The sequence below is a fragment of the Antechinus flavipes genome, chromosome 5 (genome assembly GCF_016432865.1).
Source record: "Antechinus flavipes isolate AdamAnt ecotype Samford, QLD, Australia chromosome 5, AdamAnt_v2, whole genome shotgun sequence".
In the NCBI taxonomy this organism is placed as follows: domain Eukaryota; kingdom Metazoa; phylum Chordata; class Mammalia; order Dasyuromorphia; family Dasyuridae; genus Antechinus; species Antechinus flavipes.
Window position 1 is genome coordinate 218,403,415 of NC_067402.1, and position 18,426 is coordinate 218,421,840.

The 18,426-nt window shown below is 36.1% G+C and overlaps 1 pseudogene; it reads left to right on the forward strand.

Moving 5' to 3' along the window:
- The first annotated feature begins 9,538 nt into the window (after positions 1–9,538).
- The window catches only part of LOC127538691 (actin, cytoplasmic 1-like), a 45,409-nt pseudogene continuing 36,521 nt past the window's right edge, over positions 9,539–18,426 (forward strand).

Consider the following 18,426-nt stretch of genomic DNA (forward strand, 5'->3'; position numbering starts at 1 on the left):
ATCCCTTACTACATAGGGTGAGGTAAGGAATGTCTGCTCCCAGCAAGTGAAGACTTCCCCCAGTGGAATGGGTGGATGAGAACAATTTGTTCCAATAATCATGGAACCAATTGGAAACTGTGAAACACACAGAGCTTGGTTAGACAATGCACAGTCATCCACTGCATCCTAGGCCATCACTGGACATGATTCTGGAAGAGAGAATGAGGTTGATGACTTGCCTCACTTAAATCCCATTCATATGTGATGTCAACCTAATGTCATTGGTTCTTTTTGAAAATGAAGAAAGAACAAGATGGGTATATCCAACTCTGAATGACTGCCTTTGTCTTTAAACCTGGTTAGAGTTGGTTGCTTTTTTTTTCTTTTCCAATTGTTTTTAAACCATATTTATCTGCTACATCCAGAGGGTTAAGCTCACAGTTCATCCACAGTATGGATACCATGAAGTGAATTATAATTATAAGGGGTAGCTTTCCCTGCTCCCTCTCTTTTACTCCAGGTCTGAAAAATGGGCCTGGAGATGTTAGGGGCTGGAGCTTTGAAAATGCAAAAAGCATTTAATCCTTAGACAATGAGGAACATGGTAACTCGCATTATCTGTGATGCTTTGCCCAGAATAAAATTGGGCCCTTTGCTTTGTAGGGAACTCTTAAAGATGTATGGGGAGAACTGTGCCTTTTTTATTTTGAGATGCTCTATATTGCAAAAAATGGAGCAAAAAAATAGACTACAAATGTACAGTTGATTTTTTTCTGATTAGTATTTCCTTACAAATCAGTTCCATTGATATAATTTAGCAAAAGTTGCTCGATTGTTTAAAAATGGATACTTTTGGTGCTATTGAATTCTTTATAAGATTTGATTTACTAATAAGTTCTGTTTTATCATGTTCTGTATAAGTACTAATGTTAAGTTTAATGTGAGAAACCTGGAATCAATAGATTGCTTCTATCTAGTAGAAATACTCTTATTTTTCATTTTTTATTTAAGCAGACCTAGATTGTTTGCTTTTTGTGAAAGCACAATGGCCTATAATTTCTTATGGTGAGAATGTCTGGGCAATCCCATAAGGGACTTTTGTACCATGTCCAAGTTGCTTAACATGAAGGTCTTTACATCCCCTACTATGTAAGTGGATATGACCTCTTTTGATTGACTGCCTTCTTCTTTAAAACTGATGAGATTACTGAAACACTAATGTACTATCAGTGGAATTGTGAACTCATCCAGCCATTCTGTAGAGCAATTTGGAAGGTCTAAAGGGCTATAAAACTGTGTTTACTCTTTGACCCAGCAATACTACTCAAAGAGATTTTTTTTTTAAAAGGAAAAGAACCTATATGTATAAAAAACCACAAGTAATTCTAATTTTTTGCTTTTTCTCTAACTAAACCTACTTGTCTTCTTGTCCTAAAGGTGAGCTTGCAATTCCATTTGGCTTACTCTGGCAGGAACAAGAATCCAAAGGAATTTGGGGTAACCTTTGGAATAAGATTCCTGAAGGAAATTGTTTAGTCCTCTATGCCCCATGCTACAGAGACCTCCATCTACGAAAGGCACACTTTGTGTTTTGTTGTTCTCTGTAAAAAGAAACACTGTTTTTGTAGATCCCAGTTAAATAGCTTTAGATACTGAGGGACTTATTGAAAGAATTTCTACCTAAGTCATTTGCCTCATTTGAGAAAGAGGCAATACCAAATTGGCCCCAGGTCCCAAATTCCTGCAAAGAAAGCTCCGTATGGTTTGAAAAGTTCATTGTAGACCAGGTTTCTGCTCAAAGCAGAAGACATTTTTCTTTGTTTTTGTTCTTTTTTTTGCTGAGAAGTTGAGAAAGATCCTATAAAACTACACAGGCAGAGATATTTGGTAAATCTTATAAAATCCTTATTTTGTTGTCTTACTTGGGGAACTCTATGAAATGTTCCTTGTTCTGTGAATTTACCAAAACTTAATACTTGGAGGTAATTGTGATTTTCATTTGTATATATGAAATTGCATAAGATATTATATTGGCTGTTTTAAGACTTTTCTGTTTGGCACTAGGGAAGCAAGTAAATGGGCATTGCTTATGCCTCCCCAGAGATTACAGAAAATTGAACTGAATTTGGAATAAAGATTGTTTTTTTTTAAGTACAGCATATTTGCCTGGGACAACTAATTTCAAATGGGAAAATAGGTAACTTAGACTGGTCTGAGCTTGTCCAGTTCTCCTAATGTAGAGGTGCCCATGAGGGACCTTTATACAAGGTCCTGGTTCCTTAATATGGAGGCCTTTACAATCCCTACTATGTAACTAGATATAGCCTCCTTTGATTGACTGCCTTCTTCTTTTAAACTGATGAGAGTACAGGAACTCTAATGCACCATTGGTGAAGTTGTAAACTCATCCAACTATTCTGTAGAGCTATTTGGAACAATGTCTAAAGAGCTATAAAGCTGCATATACTCTTTGACCCATCAATACTACTCAAAAAGATTTTTTTTTTAAAAAGGAAAAGAATCTATATATACAAAAAAATTTTATAGCAGCTCTTTTTGTGGTGGCAAAGAAATGGACATTGAGGGGATGTCCATCAATTGGAGAATGACTATATAAGAATATGATTGTGATGGAGTACTATTGTGTTATAAGAAATGATAAGCAGGAGGGCAGCTAGATGGTGCAGTGGATAGAGCACTAGCTCTGAAGTCAAGATGACCGGAGTTCAAATCTGACCTCAGACACACTTAACACTTCCTAACTGTGTGAACACACTAAGTCACACTTAACCCCAATTGCCTCAGCCAAAAAAAAAAAAAAAAGAAAGAAATGATAAGCAGGATACTTTCAGAAAAACCTGGAAAGACTTAAATGAACTTATGCAAAGTAAAATGAACTGAACTAAGAAAATATTGTACACAGTAACAGCAATATTGTATGATGATCAACTGAATGATTTAGCTATTCTAAACAATACAATAAATAGATACAAATCTGAAGGACTTATGATGAAAAAATGTTATCTCTAGAAAAAGAACTGATAGGAGTCTGATTGCAGATTGGAACACATTTTTTAAGTTATATTCTTGATTGGTGTTAGTCCGTGCTTTCTTTTGCAACATGCCTCATTATGAAAATGTTTTAGGTGACTTTACATGTGTAATCTATATCAAATTGCTTGCCTTCTTAAAGAGAAGGGAAGGGAAGGAAGGAAGAAGAGAATTTGGAACTCAAAATTCTTTTAAAAGGTCAAATGCCAAAAAATATGTATTTATGTAGAATTGAGGAGAAAAAAATTTTATAAGAATTTGAACTATGTCATATTCTGATAACGTCATGATCAGCACTATTTCCACTATATCATGCTTCATCTTTATAAAATATTGTATATCATATATCTTTACATAATATAATATTGTAAATAGAAACTGTGAATGTGTTTCCCCAGCATTATCCCTGAGATTTTAAAAATTCATTTATTTTTAAAACACATTGCTTTATGAATCATGTTAGAAGAAAAAAATCAGAACAAAAGGGAAAAACCATGGGAGAAGGAAAAAAAGCAGAAAAGGGAAATAAACATAGCATGTATTGATTTATATTCAATCTCCATAGTTCTTTTTCTGGATACAAGTGGCATTTTCCTTTCCAAAGTCTATTGGGATTCCTTGGATGTCCCTGAGATTTCTAAAGTGATATAATTATTTTTACAATTGGGTAGTTGAAGACAGTTGAAACTTGATATATTTATGTGGGTGTCCCACAGGTATAGATTTAGTACCTTTGTCTGTTTAATAATTAAAATGAAATAAAGGTTTCTTATCCTGGTATATGAATAAACGTGATATTATCAAGTTTTTATGCTAGAATCTCATAAAATCACATGATTCACCCCTCTTTCTTAGTTTATATCATAAATCTTGGTTATGTAAAATAAGATTGCAAAAAAATTGATTCATTAAGAAAGTCTGCTTTATGTCATTAATCAAAGACTATCTCAGATAAAATTCTTAAGGGTCTGTGAGCTTATCATCAATAGTGACTTAATCAAGTACTCTCCCATTTAATTCACATATCTCTGTTAATAAGTTACTTGCTTGTGACACATCAATAAAAGAATATGAAATTATTTGCGGGGGGGTGGAAACTGGCAATATTGAGCTGGTCATTCACATTTGGCCAGGTCCAGAGGTTGAAAATCACAGTTCATTCATAGACTGGATGCCATGAACTTTACAGGTGCTATTTCCTTGTTCTTTTACCCTGGTTCCAAGAAATGGTCCTGGCCTGATAGAAAGGGAGGTGGGAAGAAGGGATTTGTTTGCTTTCTGTCTTGTTCTCCCCACCTTCAGGTGCTGGGAGTTGGAACCACAGAGATTTGTTACCAGGATTTCAAGTGCCATGGTTCAGCAGTCAGTCATCTCAACACGAAGTCCCTAAAACCAGGTTCAAGTCTAGGACTTGAGGGTGAGGTTTGGACTTGGAACTGGGACTGTTCTTTGTGGAAACTGAGCTAAACGATAAACCCTAACTCCTTCCCTTCCTGATGAGGATTATGCTTCCCATATGTTGGGGGAATAAATTTGCATATCTGTGATTAGTTTTTTTTTACTTAATAATATTTTTCCAGTTGCATGTGAATATAGTGTACAACATTCATTTTTATAAGATTTTGATATAATTATACAATCATATTAAATACATTTCCAAAATAGTCATGTTGTAAAAGAAAAATCAGAATAAAAGGGAAAAATCATGAGAAAGAAAAAAGAAAACAAATGAACAAAAAAAGATGAGAATAGTGTGCTTCAATCTGCATTCAGTTTACAAAGTTCATTCTCTGCATGTAGATTCTCCATCCCAAGTCTACTAGAATTGTCTTGGATCACTATATTGTTGAGAAGAGCTAAGTCCATCATAATTGATCATCACATAATTTTGCTATCACTGTAAACAATGTTCTCCTGGTTCTGCTCACTTTGCCTAGCATCAATTCATGTAAGTCTTTCCAGGTTTTTCTGAAATTTGCCTCTCATCCTTATAAAACATTAGTATTCCATTACATACATAAACTACAACTTGCTTAATGGGCATCTCATCAATTTCTAATTCTTTGCCACCATAAAGAGAGCTGCTATAAACATCTTTATACAGATGAGTCCTTTTCCCTTTTTTAGTGATCTTTTTGGGATAGAGAATCAGTAGTGGTACTGATGGATCAAAGGTTTATGAACAGTTCTATAAATCTCTGGGTATAATTCCAAATTACTCTCCAGAATGGTTGGCTCAGATATTTGAGATTTTTTTTAAAAAGATCAAATGGAATCCTTTTCCTATATGATATATCTTCATGTAGTTGAAGTCTATTATCATGTCTTTTCTCCCATCACTATGTTTCATGTTTTCAACATCTTTTCTTCACTGGCATTTCCACAATTTTTCATAAGCAATACAACCAATCTTTTGGATCTGAGCCAAAAGGTGTGGATAAGGAGCAAAAGGGGAGGAGGAGGAGGAGGGAAAGCATATATGTCAGACATTTTTTTCCTAACATTTCCTAGCAGAGAATCCAAAATGCCTCAGCTCTGAATTACAGGCAAATTGCCTAGAATGACAGATTCCAATTCTGGGAAGCCTCAAGGGGGAGGAGAAACAGAAGATAATATCATCAAGTGAGACTGAGAGGACTGAGACTTTGACCTTGATAGAAATGATGAAGGTTGAAGCCAGAACATTGTCAAAGCCAAAAATTATATGCTGAACTTTGCTGTTGATTGAGATGACAGCTATTTCAAGATTAGGATCAGAAGTATTCTGTACAAGATAATGTCTGAGATGTCTTTCAACTCTGATTCAGTGAAATAACTGAAGGTGGGAAAAAATCAGACTTTTTCCCCAAAGAGGAGAATCAGGTCCATTAATAATTAGGTAAATAGAGAAATTTCTGTAAGATTCTATGAGAAAAAGGGATGCAATTGGAATGTCATAGTAGTATTCTAAAACAATTTAACAAGTTTGGTTCTGATGGATGGAGTCAATGGGCCATTTGAGTATTTTGTGGGGACCTGTGAGTTTTCTATGAAGTAAAATGAAAGCCGTTCTGTATCCCATGCCTCATTTAGACTTTCTGAGTCATCCTTTGAGTCAAAGGCCAGCCTTCTCTCCTCTGTACCAAAGGCAGTTTTTTATCTTGAATAGAATAAATACTTAATGAATGTTGAACTGAATTCTGCTGTCAAGGAAAATATCAGGCAGGAAAGTATTATTTCTATCTCTTAAAACCCTCTGCTCATGTCCACTTGCCTTAACTCCATAAGCATTTTGGCAGAGAGAGAAAGAGCAGGCAAACATTGACACAGACATAGAAGGTAAGCACCTTGAGGATGTTGTCTTTATGTTCTCACTGCCTACCTGATATAGAGCATAGTGCCTAGCATACAGCAGGCACTTAATAAATGTCAGTTGACTGACTGACATTTATACACAGTACGCAGATATACATGACATTCACATCCATTGCATAAGTACATACTTTCATACACATACACTTAGACCTATAGATACCCAACTATGACCTGTGCGTGCATCGTTGTCCATCTATTTCCTCACTCTTTAGCCCCTCAAAACAATATTTCTCTGAGTGGACCTCCAGCTTACAGCAACTATACCCCAGGAATCCTTCTGTAAAGTGTAAAGCTATGTCCCTGGTGTGTGTGTGTGTGTGTGTGTGTGTGTATGTATGTATGTAGGGATTGTTGCTAGGTTTGTGTTTTGTTTTGGCTTTTTCTGACAGTTTTACTGTCCCTATCACTTTTCTACAGGGTTCCAAGGTCTGGGGCAAATGTCAGAGGCAAGCATACTTTATGAAGGTCCTGAAAGTAAACGGGGCTGATTAGGCTAATTAAAGGGATGCTGAGTTTATTCCTTTTAGTGAAGGAAGCCTGAAGGAGACTAATCAATATACCCCAGAATAGGGAGCAGAATTTTCTCAAGTGGAGACAGTTGCTGTATTTGCAAACATAACTGGGTTTTATATATCCCAGATTACTTAACATGGAGGCTCCATGTGGGAGAGATCAGAAATTATCTTCCAGGAAAAGATCTTCCTTGCCCTACCACATGGATAGAAGTACCCTCTTGATATTCTGCAAAATAGGAACAGGGTGCACCTTTAAAAATGATGGAGCAGACTAATGGGTCTGTATCCCAAGGAAATCATAAAAGAGGGAAAAGGGCCCACATGTACAAAAATGTTTGTAGCAGCTCTTTTTGTGGTAGCAAAGAATTAGAAAATAAGTAGATGCTCAAAAATTGGGTAGTGGCTGAATAAGCTGTGGTATATGAAGGTAATGGAATATCATTGTTCTATAAATGATGGACAAGCTGATTTTAAAAAGGCCTGAAAAATTTTACACGAACTGATGCTGAGTGAACAAGCAGAAGTAGACATACATTGTACAAAATAACAGCAAGAATGTGCAGTGATCAACTATAAAAGACCCAGTTTTTCTCAGTGGTTCAGTGCTCCAAAGCAATCCCAATAAATATTGGACAGAAAATGGCATCTGTAGCCAGAAAAAGAACTAAGGAGATTGAATGTAATCAACACATGCTATGTTCACTTCTTTTTTCTGTTGTTTTTTTCTCTCTCATGATTTTTCCCTTTTGTTCTAATTTTTCTCTCCCAACATGATTCATGAAGCAATGTATATGAAAATAAATAAATATATATATTTTTTAAAAATGACTGGGCAGGGACACATTTTCTTTTCCATCATGTCCAGAGTGGGTGAAGGTTCTGTTTATTCATAGCATGGGAACCATGAACTGAATCTGGGTGAAAGGAAGCCCTACCTTCCCCTCCCCTGGCCACCTCTTCCATTGTTCCCTTTTAGGCCCTGTGGCCCCAAGAAATGGGCTTAGAGTTATTTTCTGGTCTATTTGGTTTGTTCTTTTTAGATTTAAGTGCAGGCAGTAGAATTCACAGACCTGGCAACATTGGAGTACAAATTCCAGACCAGATGTTGTAAGCAGCCCCACAAGGAACCCTGGAAAAGCCAAGGACTTTGGATGAGAGCTTTGGATGAGGAACTCAATGGACCTGAGTTATATGGGAACTCAGAGACTGAGGTAAGTACATAAAGGAATTTCCCTGTTGCCCTCCCCTGGATAGGTACAGAGCATGGTTATATGTTTATTCTTGCCATATTTTGGGTATAAGCATTCCTTTGTAAGTGCAAGTGATTGTTAATTGGCTAAGTGGAACTAGAGTACAGGAACTTTGGTAGGAGCTAGAACCAGTGGCAGAAAGATTGGCTGTCCCTCAACTCCCTAAGGGTAAAGAACAACTCGAAATACTTAGAGGAGGAATGAATTATATCAAATCTGGCTCTAAGGCAGTTGGAACCAAAGTAATTCCTGTTTATGCAATTATGGCTTGATAAATTTTTCTGACAACCTTAGGCAAGGCCTACATAGAGCTTAGATTAAGGAATTCTTTCTAATAATGTGCCATTTTTGCTTGTATCAAAAATAACTTATTTCTCAGAGAAGCAAATAGCAGATAGAGGAGGCAGTTAGTTGGCTTAGTAGATAGATAGAGCACTGGGCCTAGAGTCAGGAAAATCTGAGTTCAAATCCAGCCTCAGACACTTACTAGCTGTGTGACCTGGGGAAAGCTATTTAACTACTGTTTACCTTAATCCATGGAGAAGGAAATGGCAAATCACTCCAGTATCTTTGTCAAGAAAACCCCATGGACTGTATTTTAGTCATGCTATGGTTTACAAGGTCTCAGAGACTTGAACATGATGACAGAACAACAATAGTAATAGTAGATAGAAGGCTTATCTTGAACCCAAGAAAACTTAGGTTGTTGTATCAGTGAAGGAAGTTTCCATGCCAGAAATTCCATACATGGATTTAAAAAAAATAGACATTAATCAAACCAAAAATTCCATCTCGCTGAATCATCTGTGAAATCCTTGGAATATGACATTTTTTAGATCTTCCTATCCTACAGTGCAGTGAAAAGTATCTTAGATTTGGCATTAGAAAGCCTGGTTTTGAGTCTTTGCTCTGACAGTGAATGACCTTGAACACATGCTCCAAGCTTCTAAACTCATTCATAAAATGAGGGGATTGAATTACATGGATTCTAAGCTCTCTTGAAAGTCTAAATCAATGATTCTAGGATCGCTTCTTCTTCCTCAGAGACTACTGAAAGTATTCCCCAAACTTAGCTTTCCAAGGTAAATCATTGATCCTCTTGTTCAAATTTTCTGGGATCTAATTTCTCCTCACAAACCTTGTTGATGACACTGAGTATAATGGATTGCTCAGTTCAATGTAAAAAATCCTTCAGGTGCTTTAGAACAGTAATTTCCAAATCAATCTACTTGTTTATTGAACAAATGTGTTTTAATTTAGGATGACTCAATAGGAGTTTTAAGTAGGTCAGGATCAGAGAACACGGAGGATGGTTAAGGTTCAGGAACATAATGTTCATGGAAGATTGTATAAACTTTAACCTCTGGCATAGTCTTTTTCACAATTATTTTTAAGTGATTAGCTCCAGGCTCCATAACTCTATCAACTCTATTCACAGATCAAAGTGGTGTCAGTCTTAGTAAATTATATTATTCACGTATATTTGTGGCCACAATGACTTCTCCCTTCTCCCTCTGCCTCCACTTCTGCTAGTTACCCTGATAATCGGCCAGATGACTGAGTCCATGCACCCTGCTTTATCAGGGAGAAAAGATATTTGATGAAATAACTAAAGAATAAAATACTTCATTTATTTAAGAGGACATAACTCAGGGAAGTGATGCCATGACTTGCAAGTGAATTGGATTGCAGTGAGGCAGGGCTGTGCAAAATCATCAGTCTCACTTTATCTTATCTGGATACAGTGACCAGATATAGATCTGAAATACCTCAGTTTCCCTGAATTGTTCTGCCTCAATTTCCCTAGTGGCAACCCTCCCTTCCTTGTCCCATTGGGACTGAGAGAATAGGGGCCTCTGGCCACTGTCACATTCCAAAGAGTCATAAAACTTCAAATGGCTTATCTCAAATGCTTAGGTATCTCCTGGTCTCAGACTTCCTGTCTCCTGCTCAACCCCCTTATTGACCCCCAACCTGTCAGAATTCAAAAGTTATGGTTCCTCTTGGAATTTTCATTCTACCAGTGCTCTGCACCCACCCACCCCTTGCTTTTGTTTCCCTGATAGCTGGAATCCTATAAAAGTCTCTGGAATTACTGGCTGGTTGCTGGATGCTTTGAGACAAGAGTCCCATACAAGCTGGCTAGCTATGGCTAGTCCAAATTCTCCACTATTAAAATATTAAAAACCCTAATGTCCGTCTTGCCTCAGTTTCCCCAGCATTATATTTCTGGAGGCCCCATGGAGATATGAGATCTGAGAGCAAAATTAGAGATTAGCGAACAGGTTTCTGTTGGGAGCCTTGTGCCATCTGGACCTGGACTCTTTTTAGGGAAGCCCTTCCAGAATCCCATGGAGAGAGCAGTTCCAACCACAGCAAGAATTTACCACAGACATCTCTATTTCAGCCACAGTGGAGTAACTGGTGTGAAACCCCTGCAGGGTAAGTGTTCTGTCTGGTCTGACTGCTAGCAAATCTGGATTCCCAGGATAAGTTGAGATGATGAAGTGCCAAAGGGGCTTGTGGCACAATCTGGGCTGGGTGCCTTCCAACACAAATTTGGGTGCTTTAGTGCACAACTCTCAGTGGGTTTAAAACCCCTACTGGTCTGAGTGCCTCCAGGCACAAATCTGGGTGCTGGGTAATTTTTTTACATCTAGGTACTCTCTGTAAAGGCAGAGAATGCACCAAACTGGAATTTTGAAATCTATTTAAAGCTCAATTTGGGTTCAGTGAGGGAGAGATAATCAACCTGAAAACTCCCCTCAAGACACTCCTGAGATATCAGGAGTTTACCCCTATCTTGTACATGTTAAATGTTGTGTCTGTGTGGTCTGTGCTTGTGATTTGTCTATCTGTTGTGTTGATTTAAGAAGTTCTGTTAAGTTTTAAGAACAATGATTAAGAAGTTGGGCAATTGGTTATTTCAGCGCTACAAAGGTGCTTAGCATAAAAAAAAATGCTTGTGGTTTTTAACTTTTTATTGGACTTAATTGTAACCTGTCTACATTAATTTGAAAAAAAAAAAAAAGAAGAAGAACAAAGAAAAGCTTGGCTGCTTTTAAAACCTGGCAGAAAAAGTTTTTCGAAAAGCTTGCTAAAGAAAAAAGGAGGACAATAAAATCTTGTCTGATTCCAATTTCAGCTCTGCCTGAGAGGAGGTAAGAGAAAGAAAAAAAAAAGCTGATGTTAATTGCTTTGGGGAAAAAAACTTTGGCAGAAAAAAAAAATCTTATCTAGTCAAACTTCTGAGAGCCAGTTTAAAAAAAGTGTGTGTGTGTGTGTGTGTGTGTGTGTGTGTGTGTGTGTGTATAAAACCAAATGGTAATTCAGTTTGTCTGCAACAATTGATTGGAATTTAGGGGAACTTATTTAAGTGGAAAAAAGCCATATGCTTTTGGCTTATTGGCCTATTGAATTTGGGGGATTTAGTTTTTAAAGTGGTACTGTGTTTTGGAAATTGTGGGAGATAATGCTATGCCTTGTGTATGCTAAATCTGTTTATTCTGGGTATAACATTTTAGGAATTTGTTTGAATATTGAACCATTACTACTGAAAGACAAAATTTTTTAAGGCTGTATTTGATTTTATTAAGTTTAAGAATAGCTTGTTAAAACAAAGTCCTGATAACTTAACAGAAGAGGTCACACACACCCTAATTAGATGAAGTACTTTATCTTCTAAAACATATATTAGGTAATTTGTAAACATTATAAGTTATGCTTTAAAATTTTGTCAGCTCTTTTGAACATGTGTATGAGCTTTATGAAGTTATTTAGCAGTTAACTGTATTGTGAATCTTAAAAGTTTAGAAGGAAAAGAAAAGTAAGGAAAGGAGAAAAGAGGTGCTTTTACATAAATGGGATAAGAAAGATTGATTTGCAGAAACAATTGGCAGTTGGAATGAAATATCTGGTCAGAATATCACAGGGAAAAATATTGATTTTGTTTAAATAATTTTAGTGGGTGTGTATGTTAAGATTTGAAATGATGTAAATTACATGAGATTCCTATCCATTTTGTGATGAGTTTCATTATGTTTATTTGGCTATCATTTGTTGAAAATTATGACATTGATAATTAAGTAGGGATTATTATAATATTGTAACCTAAAAAAAATTCAAGATTATTGATTTGATAGGTTGTTGGAGAGAAAGAGAGAAGAATAGTATAGGCAGGAAGAAAAAGAGATGGAACTTGTTGCAAAGGGAGATAAAGGACAGTATAAGGAAGGAATTGGGAGGAAAAAGAGCAGAAAAAGCATGTCAAAGAAAAAGGGGAGAAAGTTGGACAGAAAGAGGCAAGTCTTGTAATGGAAGGAACTTGCCATTTGTTTGGGAAATAACACTGGTTGGCTAAATCCTGAGTGGGATTTGGCACCCTAAAAGTTAATTATAAAGAGAAATAGAATGGGGGAGTGAGAAATGGGAAGGGATCTTTTGGCTTCAAAGGTGAAAATTTAGCTCACCTTCCTCCCCCTTGACTTGTGACTGTTTTTTTAGAAGTGAAGACAAGCTCAGCTGACTCACTGCTTCAGAGAGCATTTTATTGCTTAAAGGAACAGCCTACTTTTACATGGTGTTAATTACTGAAAGTTTGTATATTTAGGTGCATAATGGTCTCCTTGTTTAAGGAATGTGATAACAAATGTGATATATATTTTGATAGGGTTATTTCCAAAGATTTGATTGATATTTTTTAAGAATTAAGAAATTATTAATGTTAAATCTGAAAGGGTCTTTTATATGAAATTAGGATATTTTGTATGAGTTTTAATTGATTGTATTGAATCATCTTGAGGTTGTGCCCATTATTTAAAGGGACTCTGAGAATAATAGTTTTTACCTTTGTCCCTTTAAATATGTTTCTGTTATGGACAATAGGCAATTTAAAATTTTTCTATATATTGGGCATTTTAAAAGCAAAATGATTTGTGTAATATTGACCTTATAAAACAGATAAGCTGTGAACTCTCTGGGACAAATCTCTTACTGTTATCAATATAAGGTTATGGTAAATACCTGTTTAGGACTCATCTGAAGCTTTGATTAATGAGATTTGTTATTGGAGGTAAAATTTCTTGTGCCTGTAATAAATACTATTTGGGAGTTTTAAAGCTCCACCATCTGAAAGTTACTGGGACAATTACTTGGAGTAAAACTGAGTTAAGACTACTTTATCCTGTATGACAGGATCATGTATATGCTGAAGAATCAACATTGACCAATTAAATTATGTTATAGCCATGTCCCTGCTTTTTCCTCCTGTGGCTGATTTCTATGATCAGAACAGTTAGTAAAAACCATTAATACAATTCAATTATGTCATACCTTGCTGTTTCCAATCTGGATGTATGTAGTCATTATATCCTGAATACTTAGGCAAATGAGTATTTAGTCTAGTTATCTATCAGTTATTAGATATTTGTGTTTGTAGATATTCATGTCCTTAAAGGTTTCTAAAATAATGAGAGGACCATTACCACAGCTGTCTGTGAGACCTAGCTGCTGTTTTGTTTATTGGGAATACAGCTGTGTCCTGTATGGCAAACTTGTTTCCTTATATGGGAAGCTGCTGGCCAATCTATACTGGCCTTTCCACATTTTGTAGCAGTCCTTGTAAACTATCCCCTCTATCTCAGATTATTCTAATCTTTATTTGTTAGATTTGTTTTCTGTTCTAAATTTTGGTCATGTTACAGCTGTACTGACCTGCTTCTAGGACCTAGATCAGCCCGTTGGATGTTTCCAGCACACCATACCATAATCCCCCTCCCTGGAATAGGATTTAGCTCTGTGCCTATTCTCAGTAGGAAGCAGTTTCAGAAGATTAGACCGTCACCCTTGCCCCTAATGGACTTTGAGCCTCATTGATTTAGGGGGAACTTAGGTGGTTAATGAATGAATGCCAAGTTCTGACTATATCCTCTATTACTAGATCCTCAAACTACAGCCCGTGGGCCAGTTTTGGCAGCTGAGGATGTTTATCCTCCTCACCCAGGGCTATGAAGTTTCTTTATTTAAAGACCCACAAAACAAAGTTTTTGTTTTTACTATAGTTCTGCCCTCCAACAGTCTGAGGGACAGTGAATTGGCCCCCTATTTAAAAAGTTTGAGGGCCCCTGAAATGTATTTCAGGGATTTAGGATGAAAATGTTGAGTTAAGATTTGGGTAACTGTTGCTGTAAAGGATGCTTATAATATGTATCTGCATTATCTAATTTAACACAATGTTCCCTTCAGATCATGTAATTATTTGAGGAATCTTTGAATAAATTCCAGGATAGAAAATCCCTATTGTACTAGTCTGTTATGTATAGGAACTTTAATTCACTTTCAGGACTTATATGTGGGATGGCTATTTGACAATTGGAGCTCTTTTTACTCCCCCTTGAATGATTCCTGCAATAAAACAAAATGAGAGGATAAGAGATAAGGGACCAGGAAAGCTGGTAGATTTTTTCTCAAAAGTACTTGAAAGAATGGGAACCCCTACTGACAGGCATTTCTGTCCCTCCTAACCCATCAGTTCGAAATGGAAGCCCTTCCAGCAGTCCTTTTTTTGTCTTTACTGCTTGCTTGGTTTATTATTTGTAACCCCAACTGGACTGTGATTGCTGATTCTGCTTTAACTTTGAACCCCCTTATTCTGTTGGAATTGCCCTGGCAGACTCAATCTGGGACCAGTTTCTGGTTAATATTAATATGCTAAAGTATATGCTAAATACAATATATATATATATACACATATTTATATAGTTATCTCATTGCACAAGAAAAATCTGATTTAGAAAGAAAGTAAAAATAACCTGAGAAGAAAAGCAAAAAGCAAGCAAACAATAATAGAAAGAGTATAAATGCTATGTTGTGGTCCATACTCATTTCCCAGTGTTCTTTCATTGGGTGTAGCTGGTTCTGTTCATTACTGATCAGGTGGAACAATTAGATCCTCTCATTGTCAAAGATATCCACTTCCATCAGAATATATCCTCATACAGTATTTTTGTCCTGTGTATAATGACCTCCTGGTTCAGCTCATTTCACTTAGCATGAGTTCATATAAGCCTCTCCAAGCCTCTCTGTATTCATTCTGCTGGTCATTTCTTATAGAACAATAATATTCCATAACATTCATATACCACAATTTACTCAGCAATTCTCCAATTGATGGGCATCCATTCAATTTCCAATTTCTAGTCCCTACAAAAAGGGCTGTGTGGCCAAACATTCTAATGAAGTGAACATCTTCTGTTTTCTGTTGATGCTTTGAAAATAAATCAGTTTTTAACAATGGCTTTAAAACAACAGGTTTCAAGATAGTAAATCTAACATTAAAAGATAAAATATGACATAGTATTGCAAAATCCAAAGACTGAATATATTTGAGGATTATCTGGGTTTTTTTTTTTATTAGACTGAGGGAGTTGTTTGTACCAATATCAGTCCTGTGAGAAGCTATGATTCTAGTGTTGATTTCTTCACAGGGAGAAACCCTAGAGTTTTCAAAGTCATACATAAAACCAGGTGATCTCAAGAAGAACAGGAGACAAATGGGTAAAGCCTACCTGATAGGCTGTGATAGGCTGGACGTATATTCTGGCTGGGTCACTTTTCATGGGATGGGGAGCTTGTGCCTTGCTCCCTTTTAAAGAAATGTGCTCAGATCTGAAATACTTTGATGTGATGTAAGACTGAGTCAAGCAGTGTCTGGATGAAACAGTTTTAGGGAGGAATGAACATTGAGATATTTCTTGGAGAACAAGGTGTCAATAGAAGGAAGAGCACAAGCCATGCATGGAGAAGATTTGGACCTTAAGGAAGTCATCAGACCACAGAGAGCCAGAGGGAAAATAAAAATGGCTACTATTTAGAACACTTTGACATTTTAAGTAAAGTCAGTAGTCAACATTCACACATTTTTCATGACTTCAAGCATTTACATGATTTTATTAGTAACCTCATGTAACCTCATTTTCACTTTCATATTGGCAACTGTGCACATTTATAGGCTATGTAGAATAAAGAAAAAGAAATAAGAAGTGCAATGCACACAAATTTGTGGAGCAACTAGTATCCTGCTCCCAATGTGTGAGGATTGGTGGGGGGAGGGAGAAGGATATAGTCTTTTGAGCTCTAAGTCCAAATGTGCAAAATTAGTGATGCAGCTGAGTAAGAAAATGTTAGATCATTTTTTTTGCCAGTCAGAAATATCTAAGTTCAAATATGGCCTCAGATTCTTAATAGCTATGTGATTCTGGGAACATTATTTAATCTCCATCTGCCTCAATTTCCTCAATTGTAAAATGGGCTGGCATCTAGCTCCCAATGCAACCAATAAATTTGGTGTTAATGAATGACAAAAAGAAGTAAAGTATTTCAAGCTGGTATGGTCTTCATGATCTCCAATGCCATCCAGCAGCCTTGAAAGATAGAGTGTCAGAAGCAATGTTGAGACCTTGCTAGTCCAAGCATATTCTGATCGCAGAATCTAAAGTCCCAGAAACTTTTGATTTGGTTTTCAGAGAGCAGCCAAGGTAAAAAGGTTTACAGCAATATAGGGTACAATACAATATGCTCACCCAACCAACTGACTCAGTGGAATGTAAGATTCAAGGTTAAAAATGTTTTCATTTTTCATTTCATTTCATTTTTAAAATTTTCATTTCGTTTTAAAATTTTCATTTGTTGCACAATATTTATGGTATTATAGATTTCATATATTATGAAAAGTGAATGTTGTGTGAAATCAATGGTTTTTTTTTTTAACAAGATAGCACAAAAGGTCCCAGAATTCTAGGAAATTATTAGTGAGAAAAACTGTTTTACATGTTACCAATTTTATTTTATGTACCACATTTTAGGGGTTGTTTCATGGTTGCTGTGTTAGGAAAAGTACATAGTATCAGAATTAATGTTTTGTTTTAAAGAATAGAACATTTTATATATTGAGAAAGAATTCTGTTGCACATGTATATGGAAAGAATTTTTTTTATTATTTTATTTTTTGCTGTAGCCCCCTCCAACTTGAACTCATATTCATTAAGTCCCCCAAAAAGCAGTTACTATCTCATGTTCAGAGTTCAGATCTACCCTATGAGTCCATACCCTCAAACTTATGAGCCCCACTTTTAGCACATACCATCTGTGTCATTTTCCCACTCAAGAATCTTCAGTAACTCCCTAGCGCCAACATTTAAAACCTTTCATAATCTGGCTCCACCCTGTCCTGTATATTTCATGTTATTATCTTTTATATATACTTTTATATATATACTTTATATATTCAGACAAATTGACTTCTTTCTTGTTCCCAAAACAAGAATTCTATGAGTCTATATCTTAAAACCAAACTCATGAACCCCACTTCTAGACATACTATCTATGTCACTTTCCCACTCAAGAACCTTCAGTAACTCCTTAGTGCCTACATTTAAATCTGGTTCCACCCTGTTTTTCTTTACATTTCATTTATTACTTTTCACATTCACTGTTCCAGCCAAATTGGCTTCTTTCTATGTTCCCAAAACAAGAATTCTACCTTCCCTCTCTGTAATTTTTAAGTAACCTTCCTCCCATGCTTTGGAGTATATCTTCTCATAATTTATTAAGTGCCTCCTTTTATATGAAATTTTTTCTGACTGATCTAGTTAAAGTGTATGGACCCCAAAGGATCCACAAACAGGTTTCAAAGGATCTGTAAACTTGAGTAGAAAAAAAATAACATCTTTATTTTCACTAGCCTCTCATTGAAATTTGGCAGCTAGATGGAGCAATGGATAGAGCACTGGGCTTGGAATCAGGAATTCTCATTTTCATGAGATCAAAATTGGCCTCAGGCATTTACTAATTATGTCATATTGGACAAATCACTGATTGTCTTAATCCCTCATTTGTAAAAATAAACTAGAGAAAGAAATGGCAAGCCAGTCCAGTATCTTTGCTAAGAAAACCCCAACATGGAGTCATAAAGAGTCAGACATCACTTAGAAATGATTGAACAACAAAATTAATTAAAATTTAGCATTTTCTTCAGTTGTTTAAAAATATGATCCTAAGAAGAGGGGCCATAAGGTTTCACTACATTGACAATCAAAAGGATCCATGACACCAATAAAGGTTAAGAAACTGTGCCCTAGTTATTAGTTTCCTCCCTCCTCAAATTTCCTTATGATATATATGTTTCATTCCCCCAGTAGAATATAAATTCAATGGGGACAAGGTTATTTCCATTTTTATCTTTATATACTCATCACCCAACAGAGTGAAAGCATGAT